The sequence below is a fragment of the Pipistrellus hanaki genome (assembly GCF_964339955.1).
Source record: "Pipistrellus hanaki genome assembly, chromosome: 9".
Taxonomy (NCBI): Eukaryota; Metazoa; Chordata; class Mammalia; order Chiroptera; family Vespertilionidae; genus Pipistrellus; species Pipistrellus hanaki.
The window spans coordinates 13,111,315-13,123,495 of record NC_140511.1 but is presented as its reverse complement, the minus strand read 5'-3'; the positions used below and the strand labels follow the sequence as shown (position 1 = coordinate 13,123,495).

The 12,181-nt window shown below is 43.5% G+C and overlaps 1 long non-coding RNA gene across 1 annotated transcript in view; it reads right to left on the bottom strand.

Moving 5' to 3' along the window:
* Positions 1–12,181, bottom strand: part of LOC311627431 — a 47,385-nt gene that overhangs the window by 32,774 nt on the left and 2,430 nt on the right. The gene's annotated exons all lie outside the window — the stretch shown is intronic.

Sequence of the window (12,181 nt, the reverse complement as noted above, 5' to 3'; positions counted from 1 at the left end):
ACCACTGCAGGGCAGCCCTGGTTTTGTCTTTCTACCAATGGACTGAGACCTGCCCTGTGCCATCAGAACAGCATGATTTGGACACCTTGTCTACATAAAGTGGACCTCACTGAGAACCTGGCAGGAACTGTTGCTATAAAAGGCACCTCCCCTTTGTCTCAGTGGAACGCAATTTAAATTGCTACCTGACTCTGTGCCTGTGTCCAGGCCTGCAGCTCCTTCGTGCTCAAGCAATTTTTATTCTCGAATAAAGTCTAAAATTAATTTTGGTTTACACTGGTAACAGACGGTGCCTGCACCTATACACCCTCCTATATGTCAGTGGTATGATCAAAAGGATGCATTGTGTATAGCAACTAATCATCGCCCAGGCAGGCCCTATGTTGGATTCTGTATCTATGTCACCTCATTGGACACCAACTACATGCCCAATACCACCAAGACTCCCAATCAGATGTTCCTAGACTTCAGGGTACTTAAGAATCACCATAGATCTGACTAATGTCACTCAGAAGTGCATTTCCTTAGATCTGGAGTGGAACATGCGTTTTTAATAAGCATCCTGTGAGAGTGATGCAGATATCCAAGGACCACTGTAGTCTACCCAAATAGTGTCTCTATGCAGCTCCCGCCTGGCCCTGTGAGCCAGAGGCTTCCCTTCATACCTTTAGAGTCAGCCTCGGAGCCCTCCATCCACAGTGTCTGTGGACAATGACATCCCCTCCAGTCATTCTTCCTCCATACACTTCAGTGCTGCTCTCCCTGCTTCTCTCTCACACACACCAACCTTCCTGCTGTGCCACTTGAAGCCCCCACTCTGTGATAAACTCCCCTAATATTTTTTATTGATTTCTTTATTTATATTTTTTTTTCAGAGAGGAAGTGAGAGGGAGAGAGTGATAGAAACATCAATGATGAGAGAGAATCATTGATTGGTTGCCTCCTGCACGATTGGATTCTGGGTCAGAAATATGTCCTACCCAGAATCAAACCATGACCTCATGGTTCACAGATTGTCGCTCAACCACTAAGCCACACCAGCCTGGCTCCCTAATATCTTTAGGAAGAATGACTGGAGGGGATGTCATCTTTCCTGTACCCAGCTCTGCAGAGGGTACCACTTCCCAGGCCACCACTGGCCTCTACAGTGCCTCTGGTAAATTAGAGAAAGGTGTCCCTTCTGGATGGGAGATCACATCTGCTAAAAGTGCCCCCCTGACCCTGACAATCCAGTCCCTAAGGATGCAAGTATGGGGAAAACTCAGATTTCAGCCCCTCCCCTCCTTAGACAGTGCAGGAACTACACAAATTGCAGCCTGACCACTTCCTTGTAACCTTCCATGGAGATTTCTCAACCTCTCACTCCTTCTGCCAACAGGTCAAAGAAAGGTTGTTGCTATCTTCACTCCCCAGTGCCATTTCCAAACCTTTACTCTTCTCCTTCCTGTTAAAGCCTCCACTGTTCTGAGCCTCAGCCAAGAGGTTGTATCAGCCTCTAATGTCCCTTACAAAGACCAACTTCCAACTTCGTCCCTGAAGACTGATAGCCTTTCTCTCCCCTACACTCGCCATCTTGCTGTGTGACCTGGATGCCCATAACTTGTCCAGCACCGGAGCCTTACAGCTCACAAACCTCCTCAGTCCAGTGGTCTTCATCTCCACTCCCTTCTAATTCCCTCACACCCAGGAACCTTGTCAGAACTGCCCCTCATCAGAAATCTCAAACTCCAGCAGCCCAGCCCCAATCAACGATCCACTTCTGTGCATCCCTCTCCTGTGCCCACTCTTGCTACATCTGCTCCTTGGCATCATGGAACCCCATCCCCTGAGCCCTTCGTTTTCTGCCTGCCCAGCCTAGAACACACAGTTGACTGCTGAACCATTCTCTTACAAGCATCTATCTACCTTCAATCTCATTTTCTGGGAAAATCCAACCCTAATGAATTCCACGATCCACTCTCTCCCACCTCTCCCCAGGCCCTGAGTGCTGCTGAAGAAAAGCATGCAATTCTATGCTGGCACCATGGTCTCCAGACTCCTCTGCATCTGAGTGCTGCACATCAAGGAACCTGTAGGCCTCTGCTCCCATCTCCTCAGGAAGCCTTCCAATCTCCACAGCCTTCTTCAGCACCACCCCCAACCCAAAGCCCTTTCACCTATATTCTGATAACTAACAACTTTATTCTCTGGCCTAGACTCCGTCCTGAACATCCGAGTTGTGTATATAGCTGCATGCATGTGTATACAATGTCCATTTGCACATTACCCAGGCACCTCACACTATGCCTGTCTAAAACTGAGCTCATTATCTCCACCCTAGTCCCTAATGTGCTCCTCCTGTGATCCCCAAGTTAATCACCATCATCCACCCACCCAGGCAAGTCAGACACCTGAAGTCATCCTTAACTCCACCCTCTCCTTGGCAATCTACCTTTAGGGCCGGCTATTTTTACTGCCCTCATTTTTAAAATCTTTTCGCTCCTTCTAGCCCTACACCTGCTGACTATTTTGTGATAATTCATCATCACCTACCTGGACTATTGCAAGATAATTCATACCCTAATTGGGCTCCTAATTTTTCTCTCTCATATCTACTCCCCACATAATCACTAAGTGATTCATCTAAACCTAGGTCTGGCATGTCAATCTTCTGCTTGAAACCCCTGTTGCGTGTAAGACAGTTTTTAAATTCTTGGAAGGCAACCTCTACAAGGCCTTCCTAGTCATTCACCAGCCATCAGCCCATGTTTTCTTGTCTTGAGCATTACATTTTAGCTATGCCCTGCTCACATCATGCAGTTTCATACCTCCACACTGCTCTTGTCCAGGAAGACCACTGTCCGCCCCCCCCCCCCCCCGTTGGTGTGGGTCACCTCCCCCACATCCACCATTTACTACAAAAAGCATTCCAGACACCAGTGTTCCCCTTTATCTTAGCATTTACCTTTATTTTGAAATGACCTACATTTAACGTCCCAAAATTTAACCAAATTCAGAAGCAGGAATCTCTGTGCGCTGGCCATACGTGCCCTCCCCCATGCTGAACACATATTAGATACTCAAAAAGTAATTACTGAATTGATTGTCGCAGTTGGGCTACGAGGGAAGTATTTTAAGTGAAAAAGCTCACTCAGATAACAGGTTACACTAGTGGATGGGAAAGCAGCTGCACGAAACCAGCACTGAGGCTTGTGTTCTTTCAAGTATAACCTGGGAAACAGGCTCAGTGTGGAGATAGAGATAAGAACGGCATGTCAGGGCACCAGCTTAAGGGTGACGGTGTGTGTGAGCAATCCAGGGAAATGGAGGTGGGGACGATGCTGCAGGCAGAAGGGTAGGGCTCGGGGCCCAGGCACTGCTGGTTCTAAGCAGAGCCCTGATATGAAAACCTGCTGGCGGTCCCAGGCCTGAGCTAACTCCAGATGCTGGGCCTGAAGCGGTCGATGTCCCCAAAACCCTCATGCTCTGCTTCTCAACTATTTTCTGAGACCTGCACATATTCCTCCCCTAGAAACAAGCCTCCAGGAAGCCCCGAGAATAGACCAACAGGAATATTTGGAGAGAAGTAAACATGGACCTGTGTGAATGAGAGCTGCCAAGTCCTGAAGGTCCCTACCTTGCTCCACCCACCCTCCAGCAGCCTTCCCCGACCACCTGAAATACAGAAGGCAGCCAACAGAAGGAGCTAAGAGGCAGAGGCATGAGACCAGCCAAGGAAAGCTCAGGAGCTCACAGAGCAAAGGGAATATTCAGCGACAGCAGCAAACAGGGGGACTGTGCAAGTATCCAAAGGCCCCATAGCTGCGTGCGTCCAAATATGGCCTCCCTGCACACCTCCCTCTGGGCTCGTAGGCTGGAAGACTGCTCTAAAGGAAGGCCAAAGGACATAGGGTTGGAATAATACCAGGGACATAAATCTAAAAATACCATCCAGTGTTGACAGAGCACAGAAAAGGGCACCTATGGTATGGTTAACAAAGGGTAAAGGTAAGGCGGCCTTTCTGATAAACTCCGTATCAGAGAACCAGGAAGAGCCAGGACGACCTCATTCGCAAGAACACCCCACCCTCTGTCTTCGGCTGAATCTCTGGGGGCCAAGCCAACCTCTCACCTCCCCTCACTGGTTGTAGGAGCAGGAAAACGTACTTCCTGCCAGAGAAGGGGCTGGCAGAGGACATTGGACCTTCCAAATGGGGACTCACACACCTGCTCTGTAGACTCCAATAAAGGCCTTCCGTTTACAAAGATTCACAAGGAAAAGAAGTTGGCTCTCCTCTTTTCCCACCTCTCCTTAGCCAACCACTCCCAGCTCCACCCCAACCCAGCTGCAATGGAAGCTCATTACAGGCCATCCTGGAGCCGGAGTGACTGGCCTTGCATTGCTCAAGGATGGGGAAGCCTTGGCATCTTGCAATTCCCCTCTGGAGGAGGTGTGGGCAGCTCCCAGGCAGCATCTCGGTGGAATCTCTCCAGTGATAACAACAACGAGAAAGACAAGCACTTACTGAGTGTTTTTCTATGTCGGGCATCTTATCCTACTTGTACTATTTCATTAAAAGCTTCCAACAAACTTTTGAGGTAGGTGTTAATATTATCCCCATTGTATGGACGAGGAAATAGAGCAGTTCCATACTGGTCTGAGGTCACCTGGGAGCAGATAGAAAAGCAGGACAATCACAGATCTTTCTTCCTGATGTCAGAGATCCTGCTCTCAGGCACCACAGAAGGGGCCAGCTTCCTTGCCTCTGTGCTTATCTTCTCCTCACTGCACCAACTATGACTTTTCCCTTTTCACAGCTGCTCAACTTTTATGCCGGAGTGTAAGCTTCCTGAGGTTAGAAATCATTTTCAATGGTGCTTTGGCAGTGATACCAACAACACAAATGCTAACTGGCCAACCAAAGGTTCTAAACACTATGGATGTTTAATAAATGCTATTTATTTGGCTGTTATAAAACCATTAATGTTCCATACACCAAATAGTTCCATTTCTTTCCTCTAGAGCAAGGTTTGACAACCTCAGCCCCATAGATATTTTAGGGCCAGATAATTCTGTGTTGCAGGGGCAGTCCTATGCCTTGGAGGATGTTTGAGCCCTCATCTCTATTCACTAGATGCCAGTAGAAGCCCCACCAGTGTGACAGCCAAAAATGCCTTCAGACATTCCTGGATAGCCAATCACCCTCATTTTGGATCTATTGCTCTAGACTCTATTGCTCTAAGTACTACTAGTCTAAAGTAACCAGGTAAAACTAATAGTACTTATTTCCTGAAAGTAAGACAGCAAGAAAGCTTGTTTCTACTTACAATAGAACAGCACTCATATTACTTATTAGTACTAGAGGCCCAGTGCACAAATTTGTGCACAGGTGGGGTCCAGCCAGCATGCCCTGATGGGGGCCGATTGGAGGTGGGGCCCGTGGGGGAGAGGGGACACAGGTGGTTTAGCTGGCCAGCCCTGCCCCCAATGGGGGAGGGGGGAGGGTCCAGTCGTGGGAGGGGCAGGAGGGAGGGGAGAGGCCACAGGTGATTGTGGGTGGGGCCTTCCTGGGGGCGGGGCCATAGGAGATTGGGCAGGGCCAATCAGGGCCCGATTGGGCCTGTTGTCTGCTGCAGTGCATGTCATAGCGACCAGTCATTCAGGTCATTCCACCATCCGGTCGCTGGGCTTTTATTATAGTTATATAACTTCATATATATATATATATATATAACTTTTATAAATAGTTAATAAATATGAGAAATCCTGAAACTACTTATAAAGTCAAAGCCCCAGGGCACCAATAGCAGGAAATCAAGATAATGTTCCTGTTCTGCCTGATCCAACCACTTCCTGCCATAGGCTGGAGGGAGCCCACGGCCAAAAAAGGATAAGACTGGGTTCAAATCTCAGCTCACAGGCCTAAAATCATTGCGGTTAACAGCAGGGAGCAGACATAAGTCTCAATTTCTCTACTCATATTCACTGGGCCTCACAATGGGTGGCAGTGCCCAGCTCAGGATTATTGTGAGAAGTAAATACAGCTAGAAAGCAACTATCAAGCAAGGTTGGGCTCTACAGGGCTCAGAAATACTCTTCCCTTTTCCTGTCCTCACTTGTCCCAGGCCTTTGAGAGCACTGCAAATGTCTGACTGGGTTTTGTTTTCTCCACCCCTGGCTGCCCCGAGAAGACCTGCAGAGCCTTCAAAATGCCGATGTCTGGACACCACTGCCCACATACTGATCAGACTCTCTACTTGAAAGTACATATTGTAATTTTTTTAATAATTACTCATGACATACTAGTACTATCTTTCCCATAAGCTTATTAATGTCAAAAATAAAACAGTAATATTTGAGCCAGTTCTTAAAATATAGTCATTGTTGCTGAAACCGGTTTGGCTCAGTGGATAGAGCGTTGGTCTGCGGACTGAAAGGTCTCGGGTTCGATTCCGGTTAAGGGCATGTTCCTTGGTTGCTGGCATATCCCCAGAAGAGGGTGTGCAAGACGCAGCTGGTCGATGACTCTTTCTCATCGATGTTGCTAACTCTCTATCCCTCTCTCTTTTTCTCTGTAAAAAATCAATAAAATATATTTTTCAAAATATATATATAGTCATTGTATATATATTTATCACTAATAATTAATAGCTTATAAATAATTTAAATAAATCAGTATATATCCAAATGGCATCTATTGTATTCTTAAGATCCACAAGTCCCATTAGGATTTTTGGATTTTATGTTTTAATTTCAATGACCATTTAAAAATGGGCTTTCTCATGTTATTTTTTCCCCCAGTCTTTGAAGTGATAATCCTCAAATGAAGGATATGTTCATAGAATGAAGCTCAAGTCAGTGCTTTTCAAAGTTTAGGAAATAATGACTCAAATAATTCAGAAATTAATGTGTCAATAACAAGTTACATAAGGGACAAATTTGGTACACAAGGCTAGGATAAAGCCTACTTGTTACCAGGAGAGTAGGTGCTGTCATTTGTTTTATTTTTTGGAGTGATAACATATTGTAGTGTACAGTAATGATATTTCAGCACTACTACATAGCATCACATCCGTACAAAGGAAAAAAATTATAGTTTACAACTAAAGGCTAAAGTGAGTAGCATTTAAGGGAATTAAATGAATTAAAGGATGTTCTTGTGACTCAACTAATGGAATGTTACTGAAAAGGGAAAGGCATGGGCTGGATTCAGTTTGTGTTTGTAGCCTCGCTGTAACATATTAGATCACCCGGGAAAGTGTGCACGTCATTAGTACGTCATAGCCCCACGGGGTCAGGGGTTGGTCTCCTTCTCCCCACGTCCACAGCAGTACCAAACCCTCAGAGACACTCAACAAACATTTCTGAAATAATGAACCTGCCGCCCTCATATTACCTTAGTCTTTCTATCCTTATTTTCCCCATATCCTGGAAGCTACCCGAAGACCTATGTGACTAAGGCAGACATTAGAAAACCAATACACTTTTAAGAATTGGCTGTACCCTAACCAGTTTGGCTCAGTGGATAGAGCAGACTAAGAGTCCCAGGTTCAATTCCAGTCAAGGGCATGTACTTTGGTTGCAGGCACATACCCAACAGGGAGTGTGCAGGAGGCAGCTGATCAATGTTTCTCACTCATCAATCACAAATCACTCTCTATCCCTCTCCTTCTCCCTTCTTCTCTATTAAAAAAAAATCAATAAAATGTATTTTAAAAAGAAAATACTTTAAAGAAGAAGAAGGAGGATGAGGAGGAGGAGGAGGAAGAGGGGGAGGAGGAGAAAGAGAAGGAGAAGAAGAAGAAGAAGAATTGGCTGTAAAGAAATTCCCATGAGTAGCAACTTCCTTGACTTTGTCCGTGGAACAGTGTCTCCATCACATTCTAGTCAGAGCACACACTGGTCGCGGGTAATCCTAGAAGTTCCCATTCATGCCCAGCTAGGTAAGCTGCACCATGTTTTTTCACTGTTGAATTGTTTGGTTAAATGGTAGGGACAGTGCATTTGAATTGCTTGATAAAATGGTGTGCCCTCCAAAGAAATGTTGGAGTGTAGCTCACAGGGACTAAGGAGAGCCACTCCTTGCAGAGGTAACTGACCTGGCTTGCTATGCTCTCCTCAGGCACCTGCAATGCACTTCCACAGGCAGGGAGTGCTTGCCTCTCCAGGGAGGATCCAGGCTGGCTGGGTCCAAGAAGAGGATGTCCAAACCTCCCCTCTCCCTCTGTTCGTGCTGCCTTTTTTAGTTCCTCTTCTATTTGGGAACTGAACCCTGACTTCCCTTCTTGTCTCATTTCAATTCCTCACCTACTAATACTCTCCGTTAACCCCCCAAGTGCCTTCACACTTTTGTTTCTGTCTAAAAATGAATGGAATCAATTTCCAATTGCGGGGGACCATGAGTTCTAACGTTGGAAGGAGAGCTCAGAGACCAACCTCCCACTCACTTAGAAAGGGGTCTTGAACGGTTTTCCTGCATCAGCTCTCCAGCTCTCCTTAACCTGCCACACAACGTACAGCATTTCTAGGAGTTTGGATGGAAAGTAAACTAGAGGGTGTCAGTGTTTCATTTTCCCAAATGATGACATTAAAAAATTAACAGCTGGGAGGAAACTACTATCTGTAATCTACAATGACCATAATTTCATAAAAGAAAGGATATTTTACAAATAAATTTTCAAAAAGCTGTACTATCAGAATAAAAGGCAGGCCTTTAAATTGGATAAAGGTTTGCTTTCTCTTTTAGAATCTCTCCATTTGTTCTCATTCCATGAAGACCTGTGAGCAGTTGGTCAAGACTCTCATAGGCTGGAGTCTGATGACAACGGACTATAAAGCAGGCAGTATTTTTCCCTAATGCTGTGTACCCCTGAGCAGCTTACTCAGTGTCCCCCAACCGAGCCCGCTGGCCACTGCATACAAGCAAGGCCCTGTGGGAGGAGCACTATGTCATTCGACTGTGGCCCTGACAAACTTTAGGATCAAATGTAGTCACAGACATGATCAGCAAAAGTCCTGAACAAAGATATAACTACTGCGATAGTAAACTTCTCCCCATATTCCATATACTGACTGGGCAAAAGTCCCAAATGTACTAGGAAGTATACATATGGCCTATTAAAATTAACATGTGCCATATCTTAACTTTGACCCATTTGAATCTAAACTACTACATTGAAAACAAACAAAATGATAATAAATAATAAAATAAAATAAAATGCTACATAGAGCCAAAACCAGTTTGGCTCAGTGGTAGAGCATTGGTCAGCGGACTGGAAGGTCCCAGGTTCAATTCCGGTCAAGGGCATGTACATGCCCCCACTGGAGATGTGCCAGCAACGAACGTACATGCCCTTGACTGGAATCGAACCTGGGACTTTTCAGTCCGCAGACCGACTCTCTACCGCTGAGCCAAACCGGTTTCGGCATGGTGGCCATGTTGCTAACCCTCACCCCTTTGACACTTGTATCTCTGGATCCACCTTGGGATTGACCTTGGGATTGACCTTGGGATTCTCTTAGAACCTGGTACAAACTAAGAAAGCAAGGAAGGAAGGGAGTTAAGGAGGAAAGAATGGGGGGGGGGGGAATTAATTAACTTGTGTTATAAACCTACTATATGTTCAACCCACCCCACCCCTCAAACCAGCTAACAAGTATTTCTCACTTAATATACATAAAACGATGTAAGATTGCTATTAATGCCCCAATTTTCAGAAGTGGAGACTAGAGTTCAGATAGGTTAAAACTCTCCCGAATCCTGGATTCTAAGCCAGATCTAATACTCAAGTTCTGCTGCATTCTTTGTACTATCCCAACTTGCCTACACAGAACATTATATAAGAAAGATTTTTAGTGAGATATGATTCACAAACCGTAAGATTCAATTCAGTGTTTTTAATATATTCACAAGATTATGAAACTATCACTACTAAATAATTCCAGAACATTTCCATCACACCAGAAAGAAACCCCAAACCAATTAGCAGCCACTCCCATTCTCTCTTTACCCTGGCAACCACTTCCTGTCTACAAATTTTCCTATTCTGGAGATTTCCTATAAGTGAAATCATGTAGCATGTAGCCTTTTGTGCCCGGCTTCTTTGCTTAGCATGTTTTTAAGGTTCATCCATGTTGTAGCATCTATCAGCACTTTGTTCCTTTTTCTAGTTGAATAATTTCCATTGGATGGAAATGCCACGCTTTTTTATCTATACAGATGTTGGGCATTTGGGTTGTTTCCACTTCTTGACTATTTTAAATAATGCTCCTAAAACTTGTATGTACAAGTTTTTGTGTGGGCATGTGTTTTTAATTCTCTTGAGTATATACACCTAGGAGTGGAGTTGCTGGGCCATCTAATAGTAACTCTATAGTTAATTTTTTTTTTAAGAAATGCCAAACTGTTGGCCTAATGATTATATGCTCCCACCAACAGTACATGAGGATTCCAATTTCACCATGTCCTTGCCAACACCTCCTGTCATTTCTACCATGGCTCCCCAGAAGGCTGTGATTGGTATCTCTTTGTAATTTTGACTTACACTTTCCTAACGACTAATGATGTTGAGAACATTTCTGTGTGTAGATTGACCATGTATGTCTTCTCTGGACAAGTATTCAAATCATTTGCCCGTTTTTTAAAGCTTTTTAATCTGAAATAGTCACATTTGCTTATTTTTTTCTTTGTTTCTCTTCAGATATTTGTCTTTTAATTGTTGGGTTGTAAGTATTCTTTATATATTCTAGATACCAGGTCCTAATCAAACATATAGTTTGAAAATATTTTTTTTCCATTATTTGGGTTGTCTGCACTTTCTTGGTAGTGTTCTTTGAGGAAGAAAAGCTTTTAGTATTGATAAAATCCAACTTATCTATTTTTTTCTGTGAGTGCTTTTGCTTTAGGCGTTATATCTATTAAACTATTGCCATGAAACTTTATACCTATATTTGTTTTAAACTAACGCCATGAAAATTTATACCTATATTTTCTTCTAGGAGTTTTATAGTTTAAATTCTTACATTTAGGTCCTTAATCCATGTTGAGTTCATATGGTGTGAGGTAGAGATCTAATGTCATTCTTTTGTATGTGGATATCCAGTTGCCACTGCACCATTTGTTCAAAAGACTGTTCTTTCCTCCATCAAATTGTCCTGGTACCCTTGTGAAAATTCAATTGATCATAACTGTATAGCTTTAAAAGAACTTCTATGCAGATGGACATAGCCAATGGACACAGACAATAGGGGTGTGAAGGCCTGGGTTGGGTGGGGCGGGGGGACTGGGAGAGGACAGTGGGGAGAAAAGGGGACATACGTAATATTTTCAACTATAAAGAATTTAAAAAAAAAAAAAAAAAAGAAAATAATTCAGTCTAACTAGGAGGCATAACCACCGGATTCTGAAGAATTGGGGTTTAAATCCCTTCTCTGTCCATTTCCTAGTCTGTGACCTTGACAAGTTATTTAAATTCCCCAAGTTTCATTTCTTCCTCGTTGAAATGTGGCTAATACCATAATACCTACCATCTGGCACGGCAGGGAGAGGATGTGAAAATTATATAAATTCAATTCTTAGTACCATCTCTGCTCTTTGCATGTACTAAAATGTGCCTGTTTTCATTGTTACTAGCAGTGGGTAAATGCTGTGGCTCTTGGGTTTTTTAACCAATGGATCACTATTTCTTAGTATTGTTTCCCCTTGACATAAAAGAGTCATTGTAACAATCACTAGGTGAAAGATAGCCCAATCTGAAAACAAAAACAAACAAACAAATAATTTAAAAAAGTAAATGTGTGGGTTTATTTATGAGCTCTCAACTCTATTACATTAATCTGTACTTCTACCCTTATGACAATACCACACCATCTTGGCTATTATAGCTTTGTAGTAAGTTTTTAAATTGGTAAGTGTGAGTTCTCCAACTTATTTATTGGTGGGGGTTTTTTAGATCATTTTGGCTATCTTGGGTCCCTTGGTATAGTTTTCAGTGTATAAGTTTTATGTGTCTTTTATTAAGTTTATTTTAATATCTTCAAGTTTACTGATACTTTTTTTTAATGAGTTCTAACCATTAGAAGAGAAATATGAAAAAACATGTTTTCTGATTTTATTTTTCTAGTAGTTGCCTTGTTCTATGGTGTGATGGATGGAAGTGCCAGGAGCAACATGGGCCAACTCTGTTTCTTTCCAAATAAATA